Here is a 17,710-nt window from a genome sequence, read left to right on the forward strand (position 1 = left end):
ATTACCACAAAACCTAGGCACCTCTCAAGCAGCAGGACGCCATTTCTACCCCTGTTTGTGGCTGCTTAGTGACACGGTGGATGAAGCATCTCCTCTGTTCAAGTCAGTACACCAAAGCTTTCTTCTAGTATGCATGTAGCTTTATATTTTACATCTAAATCTTTGACTCCTCTAGAATTTATTTTGGTGTAGAGGATAAACTTTTTTTCTTCCCAAATGGCTATCTAAATGTACCAATACCTGTTGTCCACTCAATCATCCTTCCCCCCACTATTTTGATGTCCCACATTTATTACACAATAAATTCCTGTGGGAAATTCCAGTAACTGGAATGGGGAAACTAAACATGGACAGTAAGAAAATTCCATTTCCACTGAAACACCATATGCATGATTTCTCCTTTCCTTAATGTTTAAAAATGAAAAGAAGAAATATTACAAGGGAAAGATGCCACATTTCTAAGGTGCCGCTTTCCTTGATTACAGGTTATTTTTAGCACATGTTGATCTCTTCTAATTTGATAAATTAATTATCCTATTCATCTGCTAAATGTTCTTTGATCCCTCTGTGCATTGCTGCTGACTCAAGGAGTAGGACATTATGAAGGTCAGTTTTGCCAGTTCAGCTGAAACTGAACTGTTACTCAATTTATATATGTTCCTTGCCACATTTTATGTTTGCTTATAAGGGCATGTCTGGTTATGGCTATTTTTAAGTGACAGGAGATTTAGCTTTTGTTTGAGCAAAATAATCAACATATTTTACTCTTCTGAATTTCCTTATTCTGAAAATCATATTGAAAACTGTGTAAAAGGCTCTTAGGGAAACTGAAGAAAATTCTGCCAACGAGTTCAGGTGACTTAATCATTTATTTATTCATTTAACAATTATTTATTAACTTTTGTGTGTCAGAAGATGATTCCAACCAAAGGTGGATGGTGAATGTACAAAGTTAAAATTTCTTTAATAATTCTAGCCTAATTAAGGATTCTATCAGAACCCTAATATGGACACATTTATTGTTAGATTCTAAATCAAATAATATGTAGCTGTGTAGGACAAGTAAAATATACCTAGTTATTCGGTAGAAAGGATTCAGTTATTTTCAACCCTTTTGCTGTTTTTAAGTATTGAATTTAAAAATCAAAAACAAATGGAACAAAACCTTTCTGGAGTTTGCTGGCAGAGGTCCCGGAATTGATGGAGAGGTACATTTCATGTCAAGAGATTGTTGTTCATAGTGGACTAACCATGTGAACACCAAATTTGGCAAAATGATACTAAGTAATCTGTCTATTCCTGTTTGGATGTGTTAGTTTGTATTAGTCATGCCTTTTAATTTTCTGTATTTCTAATGCTTTGGCATCTGGGCTTTGCTGACCCTGAAGAGACTGCCCCTTCCAGGGCCAGCCAGTTCCTAGAGATAGGAAAGACTAACCCTGCGAATGCCTTTCTTATGCAAATAAACCAATTCTGAGCCCAAACCCCAACCAGATCCTCACAAGGCTCTCACATCCTGGGTCATTATCCATTTGCCCTAAACACCTCAGGGCCAGGTACCCAGACAACTAGAGTCAGTCTCTATGCCCCAGAGCCTGCTGAAATTATTTGAACTAGCCAGTCTAAAACTTACGTACCCTACTTTGCCTGTTCTTTCCCAAGGAAACCACAATAAAGCCTCTTGCCTGTGTTCCCCCCTTTCTCTCTCTGCCTCCTGACCAACCCAGGTGCTTCTCTATGTGGTCCTTCAAGGCATGATGTGTCCCTCCTTTTGAAACTGAGTAGCAAACTATCTTTTCAATGACTATCATCTCCTGATCTGTTGTTCCCACTATACCTAAATAATAATAAAACCTACATTTTAAAGCAGAGTTCTTAACTTATAAAGAAAAGGAGATACTTCTTTGTAGCTACAAAATAATTCCTTTCAACACATTGATGTGTTCTGATAAGAGTTATCAGTCAAGTGAAACCCCATGCTATAAGAGCACAGGAGTGAGAGAAGGGAAAGCCTCCAGTGTGTTTTATACTTTATCATAAAAATATTCAAAAACAGGCTGATCTTGAAAATATTCTATCAGAAAAGAGCTCACAGAAGTCTGTTTTTATTGATTTTGATATGTTGGATTAAATTCTTGAACATTCCCTTAAGATCCAATATGCCTGTAACAGGAAACTTTGCCATAATTTTCTGTTGATGGCTTCTTGGTCATTAGAAATATTTGGAAGTTGTAATTACATTCTCTTGAAGTGATTACTCGAATTATACATTGATGAAAATTGTTTGGCTATTAAAATGTAAAGAGTTTAATTGGCTATTAGTATTTCTTGAAAATTATTTGTTTTGTGTGGTAGAGGATGGTTTTTAGAGGGAACTGGATTGACACTGGGATCAGGTTTGAAGCCTGCCCTAGTAAAAATAATTTAAAAGTTTAAAAAACAGAACTTGTATTGCTTGTAAAAATATGTAGAATATGGAGATGCACTTCCTTGGAGGTCTGTCACAATCTGGGCGCAACTTCTAGCAACCAGACTCTACCGTCCTGTTTCCTTAGAAGACACACTGGATTCAAGACAAATGAGGCCGGCCTCTTGAGTAGACTTGTAGAAAATGATTTTCATCTCTGTCTCCAGAGAAGAAGTGCCTGCTGCCACCTGCTCTTACTCCAGCTGCCAAATTCTTGCAGCCCAGCGGTCCACTAAGGAGCCCAGAGATTGTCTGGACACTCTGTAGCCTCAGAGGGACATCTACCAGAAAAAAAACACTCATATCATGCAAACTGCCTTCCATGTTTCTTGTCCACAAAACATCCAGGCCTACTTTAGGGAATCTGGAAGTAATAGTTAAAAGTTGTGTTGGGGCTTCCCTGGTGGCGCAGTGGTTAAGAGTCTGCCTACCGATGCAGGCGACGCGGGTTCGTGCCCCGGTCCGGGAGGATCCCACATGCCGCGGAGCGGCTGGGCCCATGAGCCATGGCCGCTGAGCCTGCGCGTCCGGAGCCTGTGCTCCACAACAGGAGAGGCCACAGCAGTGAGAGGCCCGCGTACCGCAAAACAAAAACAAAACAAAACAAAAAAGTTGTGTGAATAGTCAGTATTTCACCTGAATCTGCATTACTTCAGGAGGAGTCATTAGGCAAAATAGAACTTAATTACCTTAATGCTAAGGTAAAAAGACATTAAAAACTACGGATACCACTTTAAGCCAAATCCATACACTACAAATCATATTTAATCTCAGTTTACCAAAAGTCTTTGTGAAAGTGTAACTGTGTTGCTACGTGCAAACATTTCTTGATAAAGGTTTCCAAGCCTAGTAACAGACTAGATGGATAAGAGAACATGAATAGCAGAAACGCTCGGCAAGATAGACGCAGTCATTGCCTTCCTGGTAGCTGTTTATCAATCCATTCTTTCCCACTAATCACACCCCATTTCCTGCTCACAGAGTGGGCAGTGATCTCTTGATCTCAGGGGAGGTGGGTCTTCCCCTAGCCCCAGGAGATAAATCATAATTGCTTTCTTACCGAAGAAGAAGAGATTGAGTGTAGGTCAAAAGAAAGCAGGTTCAGTAAATTAAGGATTTAGCAAGTTTAAAGTCTAGAGTAAAGTATAAAGCTGAAAGAAGAGAGGGAGCGAGAACACAATGTGCTTAAGAAACTTAAGCTTTTTAAAAAAATAAGAGAAACTTATCAAATATATAAATGAAGCCTAATCATTTCCTTTAACTAGGAGCCCTTAATTGCATAGAAGTAAATGTGTTTGCACATACTGGCCTGTGCTTTGAGGTCAGTACCTATAATCTCTAAACCCTTTTAAACCTCTTTGTATGCCACAGTAAGCTAGTTATCTAAAGAATAAATGAGGGCACTATTCAAGACTTTTCTTGGCTGTTACACTGATTGTGGTTCATCAAAGTTTCTAGTCTTTCTGCATGGAAGGTGACCATGGGTACAGATGGACACACCACATTTGAACACATTGGACTGCACTCGTCATAGAGACAGGGATACTCTTGTGTTTATAAAACACTGATAAGAGGCCCTCCACCACCTCTTTTCAGTCCTGGTGATAAAGTCATGTTACACCCTTTTAAAGAAGCAGCCAAATTTTAGATCAAGGCAGCAGAAAAGCCAAGGCAGTACAGGTTCCTATAGGGAAAGGCCAACCAATCATGAATTCTTTGTACACCTCAAGTTCCATATCTGTCGAATGAAACAATTTCTATTCTAATCTCACATAGAAAGCATGACAATGTTAGAATCAAGTGTTTTCTGCTCACCGTTCCACAGTGCTATAACGTAGTCTGAAAGCAAGAAACCATGAAGAGTGTATCCAAGGACTTTAGCAGCCCAAGCATATGTAGCAACAGTTGACATTCTACTTTAGAGGATTAGACTCTTTCTAAACTGACATAATTCAAAAGTGGGACAAATAGTTTTCATATCGTATGTTACTTGTTAAGTGTTTGAATAATTTTAATGTTCATTGCATTTTAATACATCTTATGTTACTTTATTAGTTTTCAAAGTCTACCCAAATGAAGACCAATTTTAAATAAAATTTTAAAATTTATATTTTAAAAAAAATCTAATTTATCAGTCTGGGAACAGAACTCAAGACAAATAAGTACACTCCACAGATTGAAAACATGTTTTATTAAGAATTTTTGCTCTTGGCTTCATTTCTGCAGACTCTGAATTTCCTTAAATATTCTATTGTTCTTTCATTAGACTTAAAAATTTGAGCAGTTGAAGTACTTTTCATATTCCATCCCGATTATTCCTCATTTTAATGTATTGTTTTTCCCCTCCCTGTAAAATTTGACAGCTTTTCAAAATTTTGCTCATTCTATTTTTACAGTATGAAATTCCCACGTTTTCCTTTTTTAGAGCATGTGTTTCATGAATACAAATCTCTAGTGTATTTATTTAGATATAATAATATACTGTATCCCCTTTAAATTTTGAATAGATTCATTAAGTAGCTAACATACAAAACTGGTGCAGTATTAAGGCCTGTCAGCTTAACCAAGAACACATTTTGGATTCCTGTTTTATTCCTAGTAAGCACATACTCCATGTCCCCACATGCCTTCACAAGTGCACACTGTAGTTGTATTGTCCTTGTGTACACAAAATGCGAAGTTCCAGAACTCAAATATGCTGGTAACAAAAGCTTTAGGAGCTGATTAAATTAATGATAAGTACATCAAAATATAGCAAAGTATTATTTACTTTTCTTTTGGTCCTCAGTTTTTTTTTTAAACACACACACACACACACACACACACACACACACCCCACTGGCCAAGCATAAGTTTTCATTTTGACAAGCAAAAACACGGAAAACTCCCATGTTACTTTTATCACCAGATTAGGCCCTAAGGCACTCTGCTCTCTCCAAAGTTTCAACCACTAAAATATGAGTGAAGCAAAGAATACACCACAGCAAGTACTCCAAAAAATAGCAATTCAGATTTATATCCGAAGCTGTTTTCACATGCTTTCAAATCAGCACTGGAATCCTTTATATGAACAGCTCCATCATTTGGCAGCAGCAATCAATGAAAGAATCCAAGAAAATTGCACCAAACTGATCACATTTCAGTGTAAGAACAGCAGTACATCCAATCTGTTGCCATAATTTGGACACCGTGCAGCGCTGAATAATGGATCATGACAAAAAACAAGGGTATAAATAAAACCACACACAGTCTAGGTCCTGAATTTGTGGTGATATAAACACCCCCAAATTATCAAAAACAATCAACAGCAATACCTGGCAATTTGTCTCCAAATTAACAAAAAAGCACCCAGCTCTCACCTTGCACAAACACACACTTCAGTGGTCAGTGACAAATGCAGGCTGCACTTGCAGGCTGGGAGAGTGAGCAGCTGCTCTGTCCTGAGCCGCTTAAAGCACAGTCCAGCCTGGCTCGCCCGCTCAGGTCCTACTCTCTGTTGGTTCGCTGCGGTTTCTCCCATGACTCCATCATCCAGGAATGGAAACTGCTGCCCTCGTCCCAGCACTAGTGGGCTCCCAGCTACTGAGCTCAGGTAAAAATGCTGAGTCCTGCAAGGTCACTACAAGGTGAACAGCGGCAAAAGGAGTGAATGGGGAAGAGGAGGGGCCATCAAGGAAAGACTCTAAACTTCAGACACCTTGCCTTTCACAAGATTCTGAAATCCATAAATCAGAGCTGCAGCAATAGTCAGAGAAGCAGTAAATCTGAGAATCCTCAAATGGCTCGGAGCCAACCTGCTAACGCAGAGGCCCTCTTGAAGCAATAATGTCTCTCTCTCTCTCTTTCTTTCTCTCTCTCTCTCACACACACACACACACACATACACATACAGACATACACACACGCACAAACAGACTTCAGTGTGGCTATTCTAATTGCTCAGGCATCCTTTTCAAGCCAAAAAGTTTCTGAAAACCCTTTCCAGGTAACACCGCTTAGAGAAAGCTCTTAGAAAACTAAAGTATTTGCCAAAATCAAATAATTCTTTTAAGAACAAAATCATTTCTGGTCCATAAACTAATTCATATTAATGAAGTCTTGCTTTTTGGGCACATACTTCAATTATGCAACCCCCCCATATTAAAAAGACAGTAAAGATGTATTTATTTCAGAGATGACTGGCAAAATCAATTAAGATTTCTCATAAAAATTCCTACCATCTTTTTCAAGATTAGTCTTGACTGATGTATATTTTAATTTGGAGAGGTTTCAAGAAGGCGTTTCTTGTCTAAAATATAATCATTCTGCATGTAGATGTTCCAGACAGATACAAACATGTTTATAAATGTCTCCCTGTAAAGTCTCTCTAGGTTTTTATTTCTCATATTTTGGTTTTCCTATCAGAAGTGGAGAAGAAACAATGTTTAAGCTTACCAGAACATTATGAAACATTATTTCTCTTTGTTGTGTATTTTTTTTCTTACAGGTAAACAATTATGCCCTGAAGTTTAGATTGATTGCATTAACAGGAAATTATTCTTACTCTTTAGCCACCTTCCTTTCCCCTCCTTCTCCAACCATGTAAAATGAACAACTTATCTAACCTCCTAGGCATCAGTTTTGTAATCTATGAAATGGGGATTTGTTGCTAACATCTGCTTTGGGGCTCCCTCCTGGGTCAGAAAGAGGATGAAATGGGACAATGTGTAGGAGCAGATGCTTTGTAAACTATAGAGGGCTGGGAAAAAAATGTACTTACTGCATTTTCCGCCCTTCGATTGCCCTAGTTTGGTGCTGGGACTAGTGAATTACTTTCTGTGCTCTCAAGGAGGACTCCTCAGGTTTCATGGGAGAGTGTTTCAAGTGGGCTATAAATAGAGTTCAAGATTTTATTGAACTGCTGTCCTCCTGATGGCAGATCTTGATGGTAGCGACCACATGGCCAGAGTCAGTTAATTGTGAAAAACATGAGCTCTGTCTGGTCTTTGAGGCAGAACAAGACCAGCTGAAAGCGTGGTAGAAGATGCTCACGTGCCTGGATGGTTTCACGGTTCCTCGTGTCCTGGGTGTACTCCTATGTTGGAGGGGTTGCCCAAGGGGATTAATGAAGGGGAAAGGTTGGGGATGGAATGCCAAGTTCACTGCTGAGTTAACTCAGTAACAAATGCATTAAGGCATTCATGCTAATGTTCCTACCATTATGTATGCATTATTTAGAGATTAGGTTGAGGCAGTGTAAGGAAGGACACCAATGGGGAACAGGAAAGGAACTAAGTATATGAACACCTGTCTTGTGAGACACACAGGGCTGGGAGCTTCATGAATGTTATCTCAGTTAATCCTCATAGTAATGCCATGAGGTAGTTGTTGTTATTCCCATTTATCAATGAGAATAATTTGCCTGCACACTGTTACTGCTGAGTGGTGGAGCTGGAATTACAATCAAGGTCTGCATGGCCTAGAGTCCTGTATTTGGAGGAAATCTGTTGATTTATAACTTTCTCAGAAGAAGAAAAGAAAGTTTGGTTTTTAAATAGCAGGGGTAGGGAAGGCAAGAATGCAAATTACCACAAAACCTTGAGAGTACCTGCTAGGCAAGTTAACTTTTATAAAGAGCACAGAAATGTTTAGAAAAACAAGTTTTGATTTTTTTAACAATGAAGTCATTGTAGGATACAGAGAAAAAATACAATTTTTGTTAATATGTGTCTATAATTCCTTTTTCTTAATTGTGTCTTGCCTGTCTTTAAGCTGAAGATGTGAATTTAGAGGTCTTTCTGTATAGTAGAATACCACTTTATTTTATTTTATTTTTTGAATTTTATTTATTTTTTATACAGCAGGTTCTTACTAGTTATCTATTTTATACATATTAGTGTATATATGTCAATCTCAATCTCCCAATTCATCCAATCCACCCCTACCCCACCACTCTCCCCACTTGGTATCCATATGTTTGTTCTCTACATCTGTGTCTCAATTTCTGCCCTGTAAACCACTTCATCTGTTTTTTTTTTTTTTTTTTTTTTTTTTGCGGTACTCGGGCCTCTCCCTGCTGTGGCCTCTCCCGTTGCGGAGCACAGGCTCCGGACGCGCAGGCTCAGCGGCCATGGCTCACGGGCCCAGTCGCTCCGTGGCATGCGGGATCCTCCCGGACCGGGGCACGAACCCGCGTCCCCTGCATTGGCAGGCGGACTCTCAACCACTGCGCCACCAGGGAAGCCCCATCTGTATCATTTTAATTTGCTTAAATTAATAGATCCTTATGAATGCCCACAAGGAAGCAAGGCAATCTCTTACTATTAAATGCAGAAAAGCCATTTTTTTCAACTACAGTTTGGAGTACTGTAGTGGAGTCATAATTTTCAGTTCCCTGAGTCTGAGGATGTTAATAAAATGCCAGGTCCTTTCTACGAGTTTTATTGGAAAGCTAGAAGCAGAGTTTAAACTGCAGCCCTACATGGTATATGTTTCTGTTCTCCCATTTTTAAGTGGCATTGCCTGCTAAATGAGAAAACTTGAAATTGTATCTGCAAGCCAGCAGGGCAATTCATACCAAATCCTTCATGTAGGGTAATTGTTCCTGCCTTCAATCTCCCTTTTCCATATTTTTACAATCTTCTCTGAGAATGCCTCTGGCTGATTATACCTTGACTCTGCTTTCAGCACTCCCATCTGCAAAGTGCACCATCCAAAAGCACTTCATAAAACGAGCCTTCTCATCCTCCCCAAATTTAGCCTTAAAAAGAAAACTATAAATTTCAAAGTCTTGCAGCTAGAATCACTTTGTTTTAGATGTTTTCATTAGAGAGAGAACTATAACTGGGCCACTGACTAAATTAGTAATAAGTCAAAATAAATAGCAGAGAAAAAGAATAAAAGCTGGAACTTTAATCACAATTTCTCAAGTTAAATTCCGAATAAAAAACAAAAGCACTAATATCATCCTAAACAGCCAATCAACCCACATAAAAGAAGGTAAGGGGCCTTCAGCTACTGAGCATTCATTTCATTGCTACCTTTGCTTAGAATATGCACTTTGACACTCACTACAACGCCCTTGTTCTATGGCATCATATTTAACTAAAGAGCAAGTTAAAAAAAAAGAGTTACTCTATTGGGAAGCCTATGAAGACAGATGTGAATAGCTGTTTTTTCTCATTCCCAAACCCATTTTATTTCTGAAGAAAGGATGAAAACACAATCACAGACAGAATTACTATTATTTTTTTAAATTTAGAAACTATTGTAATGATCTTTCAACAAAACAAAAATCTACTGACAAAGCTTTCAATTATCTTTCAAGTCAAAAATAATGATAAAGAAAACATAGTTTGGGGCACTTTCTTCCAATTGTTATACTGTCCCATTAAAGCATTTTGTTTTTCCAACACTTCAGCTAGTGTTTGCCTGAGTGTAATGCCACAGCAGAAAAACAGAAGAACATATTGCATCCTCCCTTTCTTTGTCTCAGAAACTTCATTTTGAGATCCTGATTTCAAATCATGTATTGAAAAGAAATTTGTATTAAAGTTTAAATGTATGAGGAAAGCATTTTGAAGCATGGGCCAATATGTGCAATGGGTGAAGAAAGGAAATAAGATGGTCTGGTTTTCTATTTGGTTCTTGCTCCACTGCCCAGTGACAATATCTTCCTGATGTGTCCTAGTGGCAGTGTTTAACTTTACACAGATATGGGTCTGGCCTGAAAACCTTAGAATCTTTCCATTTAGGGTGGAACCGGGCTCACAGATGTGTAGGATGGAGTCGTTTCTAGTTTTTAATATAATGAGAAAAAAATATTTTTCTAACACATTTTTCCCTGCTGCTCCCTTCGATTTACTTCTTTTTCTTAGGCCTTAGAAAGAACTCCACATGATAATAACTATTAGCTACGGAGAGCAAATACTGTTAAAATATTGAAGGTCATTTAGGGAAAAATGTAAAGTAATCTGAAATGTGTAAGCTTTTAGCATTTCAATCATTTTGTGTGGATGCTGAAAGATATGTATGTCAAGTCTCTTAATCTTTATACAGTCAAACACATGAAATCGAACACTTCCTGAGCAGTAAAAATTTACTGTATTTTTAAATATAATTTTGTTTCATACTGAATGGCAATTTTTTTCCCTGGAGGCAAAAAGATGCTGTTATTAATGCCTTTTCTACTCTATGATGTGAAAAACCACTGTCCTGACTTTACTGAAAGCTTTCTTAAATACATTCAAGTGGATTTAGAAAAAAAAAAAAAAACAACTTAGGAGTATGAATAAAGAGGGAAAAATTCTGAAGATTATCCTTTTGTGAACACAGGGAAAAGAATTTCTGGGCACTTAAAGTCACTTTAAAATGTACCATCAGGATCATTGGAGGTATTTGGAATTTTCATAAAAAATACAGTTTTGCAGTATAATTGTCACCCCCTTACAGTGTGACAGGACATTATAGTCAGGTAGTCTGAGGAAGAGCTTTCAGCCACCTGGCAGCCTGGACTGGTGATTACAGCCTCAGCTGCTGTTCCACCAGAGTCCTTCAGTAAGGGCTCCTCTTGGAAGCCTGGGACCCTCTGGAACATAGGCGCTCGTGTTTCCCACCAGTGGGTCCTTGATGGTAAAACCTTCAAAACATCAGTGTCAATGCCTCTTAATGTATCTTAAGTAAATTAAGAAACATTAATATGCCATGGCACAATAATGACTGATTCAGAACACTAGGTTAGAATTTTTAAGATATTACTTTACGATACATCTATAGAGTAAAGCATATTAGAAAACAGTGTGTGCAAAGTTATCTGAATTTGTAATAAATATTTAATATTATAGAAAATCTGAAAAATATGCATTACTATTTAATAGCTTTTATCTCTTGGTATCATAAAAATTTTATTTTTGATCTTTTTTCTATTTTCTAAATATTCTGCAATGGCCATTACTACCATGTAGTAAAAAGAAAGAAAGGAAGAAGGAAAAAAAAAGAAACCAGTAACTCTAGTTCACAATGTTTGGGAATCATTTTTGAAAAAAACATTTCAAAACTAACTCACCCATGCTTATAACCTCTGCAAGTGGAAACATTCAGTCTTTAGAGCTGTAGTTACCATTTCTCTCACCATCTGCATTAAAAATCTTCATGGGTACAGATAAAAAAAGTAGATGCTGCACTACTATAATATATGGAAAATATAGAGTTGTTGGTTTCACCGGTTTTTAGAATAGAAAAAAGGGAGATAGGGAAAATGCTAGATGTGTATCTGTGTGTACATACTGAGAGAATGGACATGGTACAAATCTAAGTACCATGATATACACTCATGAATACATGATCATAGTTTTGGAATCACTACTTATTCCTAAAAGGGGAATGATGAACTAACAGGATATACAATCAAGAAAATCTACTGTCTTCTAAAAAATGATCTTGCTTTAGGGCATATTTACAGAGATCTCTACTGTAAGGGCAATACAAATTTCTTTGGGGTTAAGCAGGATGCCTAGGGAAGAGACTGCATTGCAGAAGTTACTTGGGCCTTACTTGCACTTTTGTTTTGTGTTCTGTATATCTTTCTGATCTAACTAGGAACCAGCTGGTAGAGAACTCAGGTTTACAAGATAATAAACAAACATCAGTCTGTTAATTAAATGGCAGACTCGGGTCCTCAATGTATGTACTTCTTGGGAACAGCAGTGTTGAGAACAAAGGTCTTGAGGCCAGTCAGGAATATTTGGGCTTAGGCTAAGATTCATTCACCTACATATGTTTTATTTGTTTGCTGAAGTAACATTTGAGGAACTGTAGAAATAGCAAGACCAAATTCACGTACATTAAGGATTTTCCTTTTCAGCAGTTAAGTCATAGCCATATGTTTTCCTGTTTAAATTGAAATAAAAATTTCTAACATGCTCATGAGGAGAAACAGCTGAGCAGGGCTATATTTCAAGGGGATTGGTTTTGCTCTTTAAACAAAAAGTCCACACAAATAAAATTGGTAGCACACTAAGCTCTTCAGATATTACTGAGCTAGAGGCTCAAAAACATAAAAGTGTGATATTTTCAAAACAACAATCTCCAATAGACTTTAAGGAAAACAGTAAATTCTTTTACTTATTTATATCTTTGTTTGGACTGTCAGTAAACAAATGTATGTGTTTGCATTATTCCTACTCTTTACTCAGGCTACTGTTAGAATTCCAGGGTTATTTTTGGAAGCTGAGTAAAGTTTGAATACACTTAAATTACATATTTATGGAATGAACTAATATCATGGACTAAATTTCATCTTGGTTGATTAAAATATTGAAAAACTCATAATTTAGGCATTCATATGGAAATTATAGTAAAAGATATGTTTTATGGATTCTATTCTATCATGAAAAAAGACAATATTCTTTAGTTTAATCTATTGAAGAGGAATAATCACATCTTGTCTTCTGTTTAAAATTTAGGACAAGTTTTTGTTTAAATTAAATATCTTAATATTAAAGAAAATGATATCTACAGCCCCCTCAACTATATACTGTATGTGTGCATCTATCCGTCTATCTATCTATTATCTATCTACATACATGTACACAGGTATATATGTATTCCAATCTTTATCCATCTGTAGAGTTTTATGTGGTTATTGTCATAGTTTATACATAATTTTTTAATTTATTATTTCACTTTGAATATTTTATATGCATTTTCCTTATATCAAGAATCACCAAATGAGATACTGTAAAAACAAAGCAAAACACTTTTTAAATTGTAAAATATATAAATAAAATCATTATTTCATTTGTTAATTTCAATGTTTGAATAATATTCTTTTTAATGGTATGATCTAACTTATTTGTATATTACTCTATTTGGGGGCACGAACTTGGTTTTCTGGGATTTTTTTAGTAAATTATACTACTCTATTACTAGGAATATTTTTGTTTTTCTGTAGATTTCTTTTTTCAGTCTTAGGACAAATTTGTAGAAAAAAGGATCACTACGTCAAAAAGTCTACTCTGATTGGGAGGTTTTTTTGGTGGCAAAAAACTAGTGTATATTAGTTTTAAAGCACTTCTTTTTTGGGACGGAAGGTGAGTGAATAAACGCATTTACAAGTATTTGTTATAAGTTATTTTGGATACTTTAATCTATATACCAATTTTCTGCATTCTCTTGGTTCAAGTTGTTTGTGCAAATTTTGTAACCATGCTTATTTTTATCCCTAGAATAAGGACAAACATTTACCCCAATAAAACATTAGATATAAGTTGGTGTTGATCTCCTAAGTTTCATTTATACATAATAAGTTCTAAGTGACTTCTTACACATTCTGTTTACCATACATCTATATCACCCAAAGACCCCAATGTAATTTTTATTTGATAAATTCCATGCGTGGATTCTTTGAAGGTTTCAAAGCACCTTGTGTAACATGAAAAAAAAATCATTAAAATAAATGATGGAAGAGAACATCCATTGTTTCCATGTTGCAGTTCATAAATCACTTATTCACTGTAAGAGGCATGTTTAAATTTATTCACATTTTACATTTTATCATTTTAACAGTTACTTTAAAATTGGTATTTTGGGGACATCGCTGGTGGCACAGTGGTTAAGAATCCTCCTGCCAATGCAGGGTACATGGGTTCGATCCCTGGTCCAGGAAGATCCCACGAGCTGTGGAGCAACTAAGCCCATGCGCCAAAACTACTGAAGCCCGGGTGCCTAGAGCCTGTGCTCCACAACAGGAGAAGCCACCGCAGTGAGAAGCCTGTGCACTGCAACGAAGAGTAGCCCCTGCTCGCCGCAACTAGAGAAAGCTCACACGCAGCAACGAAGGCCAAACACAGCCTAAATAAATAAAAATAAACTACTCATGTTTCTTTAAAAAAAAAAAAATTGGTATTTTGATACTCATTCATATGTTCACATAATTTCCACATTATTTAATCTAGAAAAAAATAGAGTACATTATAACAGTGAAAATGAATTTGTCAGTCATATGTAAACTTGCTTTCTTAAATTGAGCTTATTCAGCTATGTCAACAGAGCACTTTTAAGGAATTATACTTAAACTTGAGGCTGGCTTTTCATTCTATAAGTCTACAATAAAACATATCAGAAGGATATAAAATCTGCATATGCAGAATAATTAACACTGGCGTAATTTTGCACTAATATATTTTTCTTATTCACTTTTCTTTTCTCCACCATTGCAAATTTTGACAAGAGAAACTAGAGGAATAAGAAAAATCTTAGCAGCACCAAGATTCAGCAGCAAATGGAGAGGTATCCTTGTCCAGTTCAAGGAAAACTAGAATGGGAAGCAGGGGTACTTTGCCACTTGTTGATGGACAACTTGGATACCTCACTTTCCCTCCCCAGGTCTCAATTTCCTTACCTGTCAAATGACATTCCAATCAGATATTGGATGTTGAGATGACATGTAAACTGAGAATCTAAGGAGTTGTCATTAGATGATAACCTGCACTTAATTTTATGAATTTGGTGTTGATTTTTGTTGATTTTCAAATGAGCTCCATGGCTTTTTCTGCTAGGCAAGTATAATAACACAATATAAAGGCCTATTACCAATGGCTCATACCAATAATTATTCATAAAGCAAAAGATAAAGGAATGGTGCAGATAACCTGAATTCATAAGCCTTTCCGTTCAGCTTTTCAAACTGACTAAATAGTGGTTGTCAAAATATTTCTTCTGATAACTACTTCCCTCCACAAGTCCCATGACATTTCCCACTAAAACAACAACAACAACAAATCTCTATAGTGGCATACAATCTGCCGTGAAGAGGGCTATTGTGACATCTTGAGAGAGAGGAGAAGACTAGGATGAACAAGTGGGCACAGGCAAGAGTAGAGGTAATAAACATCTCTGCCTCAACAGGGGATCAATAAATGTTTTTAACTGGCTGGAGAGAAGAAAACAACCAGAAGAAAGATTTCACTGAGGAGGAAGAGGACCCACTGTAGGGGAAGAAAGCTAAAAGGGGAGTCCTATTTCTCTCTAATGAAAAGTTGTATTACCTAAAACTAGGTTTCGCTTTCTCACTAAAGTTTCAAATGTTATGGTCAGTAATATTAGAAGAAGGGAGAGATCTGCTGACACCTAATTGAGGCCCTTTTGATGACAAAACCAATTACCCCCTGCTGTGGTCTTGAATGTTTCTTTCCTGATTTACATAGCCCTAAATTACGCTAAAATGACAAGAGAATGAAAAGAGCCCATGTGACACCAGAAGTATATGCTTTGCCTCCTTCATCGTGTTTCTGAGAAAAAAGAAACTAATTATGGAGCAATGACTTAATGAGTGTAATCATTTTCATTTTACAGATAAGGAAAATGCAGTTTAGGAAATCAATACCACTCTATCATAATATCAATATCATTCAGTAAGTGGTCAATAATTCAACATGTTCTTAGACCTGATTCAAGGAGGAATAGGCACTTGGATTTTAACAGCCAAGATTAATTAAAAGCAAGCCAAGGGAATATCAGACTCAGATCATGCTAAGAATTTAATTAGAACAAGGTAATTGGCCAGCTGGGACAGATCTCAACCCAGAACCAGGATCTGGGGTACAGAGCCATGATTCTGTATTAAATACCTCAGAAAAGTCTTTACATTAAAAGGATTATCTTCACTGTACTATTTATACTTGGTTTTAATCATACAATAGTATATGAAACTCCTAATCCTAATAAAGTGAATTATGTGGGAAAACTGCCACTTTTTACCTATGATTTATCAAATAGATGATTCAATAAATTTTAAGACTTACATTTTATGATGTCTTATAATTTGAATACACCTCCTTTTCACTTAAGGATATAATGGACACTTATCAAGCAAAATTTGTTTAACTATTTAGGTCCCTTTAACTTTAAAGAATTAGACCATCAATCATAGATATGAAAAAGACTATAGGAATTTTACAACTGAGGACACTGACACCTTCAGCTAAAAAATCCTTTTGCTCAAAGTCACACAGATATTGAGCATTTGACTCTGGCGTAGAAAACAATGGGATTCTTCATTTGGTTGTTATTTCTACTTTACCACAAAGTTTTGTCTCATGATTTCTACTCAGGTAGTTAGGTCATTTTTCCCTATTGTTATAGATCCATTGCTCCCTGTGGTCAAAGCAAGGCAGTTTACGGAGAAATCCAAACAAACAGCTTCCCTGTTTGCTCCTGTGCTTGCCTCCTATGTGAATGTTGGGTTCACCGAGGTGTACTCAGGTGATTACTATTCTGTCATGGCCTTTTCAATAGAGAGAGTGACTATTTCCGATTTAGTTCATCCTGGAATGAGGTAGTTGTATTAAAAAGAAAATAAACCAGAGGAAGGCTCTCTAGGAGTAGAAGAAGCTAGTTTCTGGCTATCGACTTAGGTCTAAGCTGTGAGGAACACGGATGTCTCGGAAGTCAGCTGAGTGACAGGTCGTAGGATGGAGCCACCTACTTTGAGGCAGAGAAGGGGCCATGATGCAACTGAAGCCAGTCACCCTGAAGAACAGGTGGTGTTTCATGGCACAGTGGTTTAGTTGCTGGTTATTTTCCTTTGTTTTCCTTGGGTCCTTTGTGAGAATCCAGCCTTGCATCAGGTGTTCTATTGGCTATAATAGGGCAGGCTGTATTGATAAATTATGAAAGCAAGAGGCCCTACGAGGTCATCATGGGATGACAGCAAAGCTAATGGAAATGTATCTCCTGAAGAGAAGAAAACATTCAAGGAACTCAGGGAACGAGAATAGGAGTTATGCGTCCCCATGTGAGACTCTCTTTGATAACTTAGAGATTGTGGGTTTTATTGTTAGGTCTGGGAGTAGTTTCCTTAAAGCAAGGGAAGATTTTTTTTGTTGGGGGAAATATTCAGTTTAAAGTTCCAGATTTTCTGTTAGATTTATCTAGATTCTGAAGGAAGTATCAGTTCGTTTTTTAGGAACTTAATTGATATTATAAAAAATAATCTTAAGTTCAAGATACTACTTTCAAACTTAAAACCCCCATGAACCTACGTTTGATAGAAACAGCCAAGTTTATTTTTATCAGCTATTATTATCCAATAATTATGTCATGAAGAAGTACAAAAATGATATTTTGGAAAGGTGAGAAATTCTCACTTACTTGGAGCTCGATCCTTATTACTGAAAAATACATTTACTATAAAAAAAATACTAATTATGTCACCAGCTTTTATTTCTCTCTACATATATATTTTGCTCAGAAGTGATATGAACA

At 36.8% G+C, this 17,710-nt stretch overlaps 1 protein-coding gene across 4 annotated transcripts in view; it reads right to left on the reverse strand.

The window, feature by feature from the left end:
• The window catches only part of ARHGAP24 (Rho GTPase activating protein 24), a 507,712-nt gene that overhangs the window by 147,974 nt on the left and 342,028 nt on the right, over window positions 1–17,710 (reverse strand). The window contains exon 1 of one of the 4 annotated variants that reach the window (XM_082653462.1): window positions 5,827–5,927. The exons of 2 other annotated variants lie outside the window; for them this stretch is intronic. The gene's annotated coding sequence lies outside the window, so the exon portion shown is untranslated. Of the gene's footprint in view, window positions 1–5,781; window positions 5,928–17,710 lie in introns of those variants that run through there. One more of the 4 variants, XM_082653463.1, reaches the window with a different exon arrangement.

The sequence above is a fragment of the Grampus griseus genome (assembly GCF_964374135.1).
Source record: "Grampus griseus genome assembly, chromosome: 4".
Lineage (NCBI taxonomy): Eukaryota > Metazoa > Chordata > Mammalia > Artiodactyla > Delphinidae > Grampus > Grampus griseus.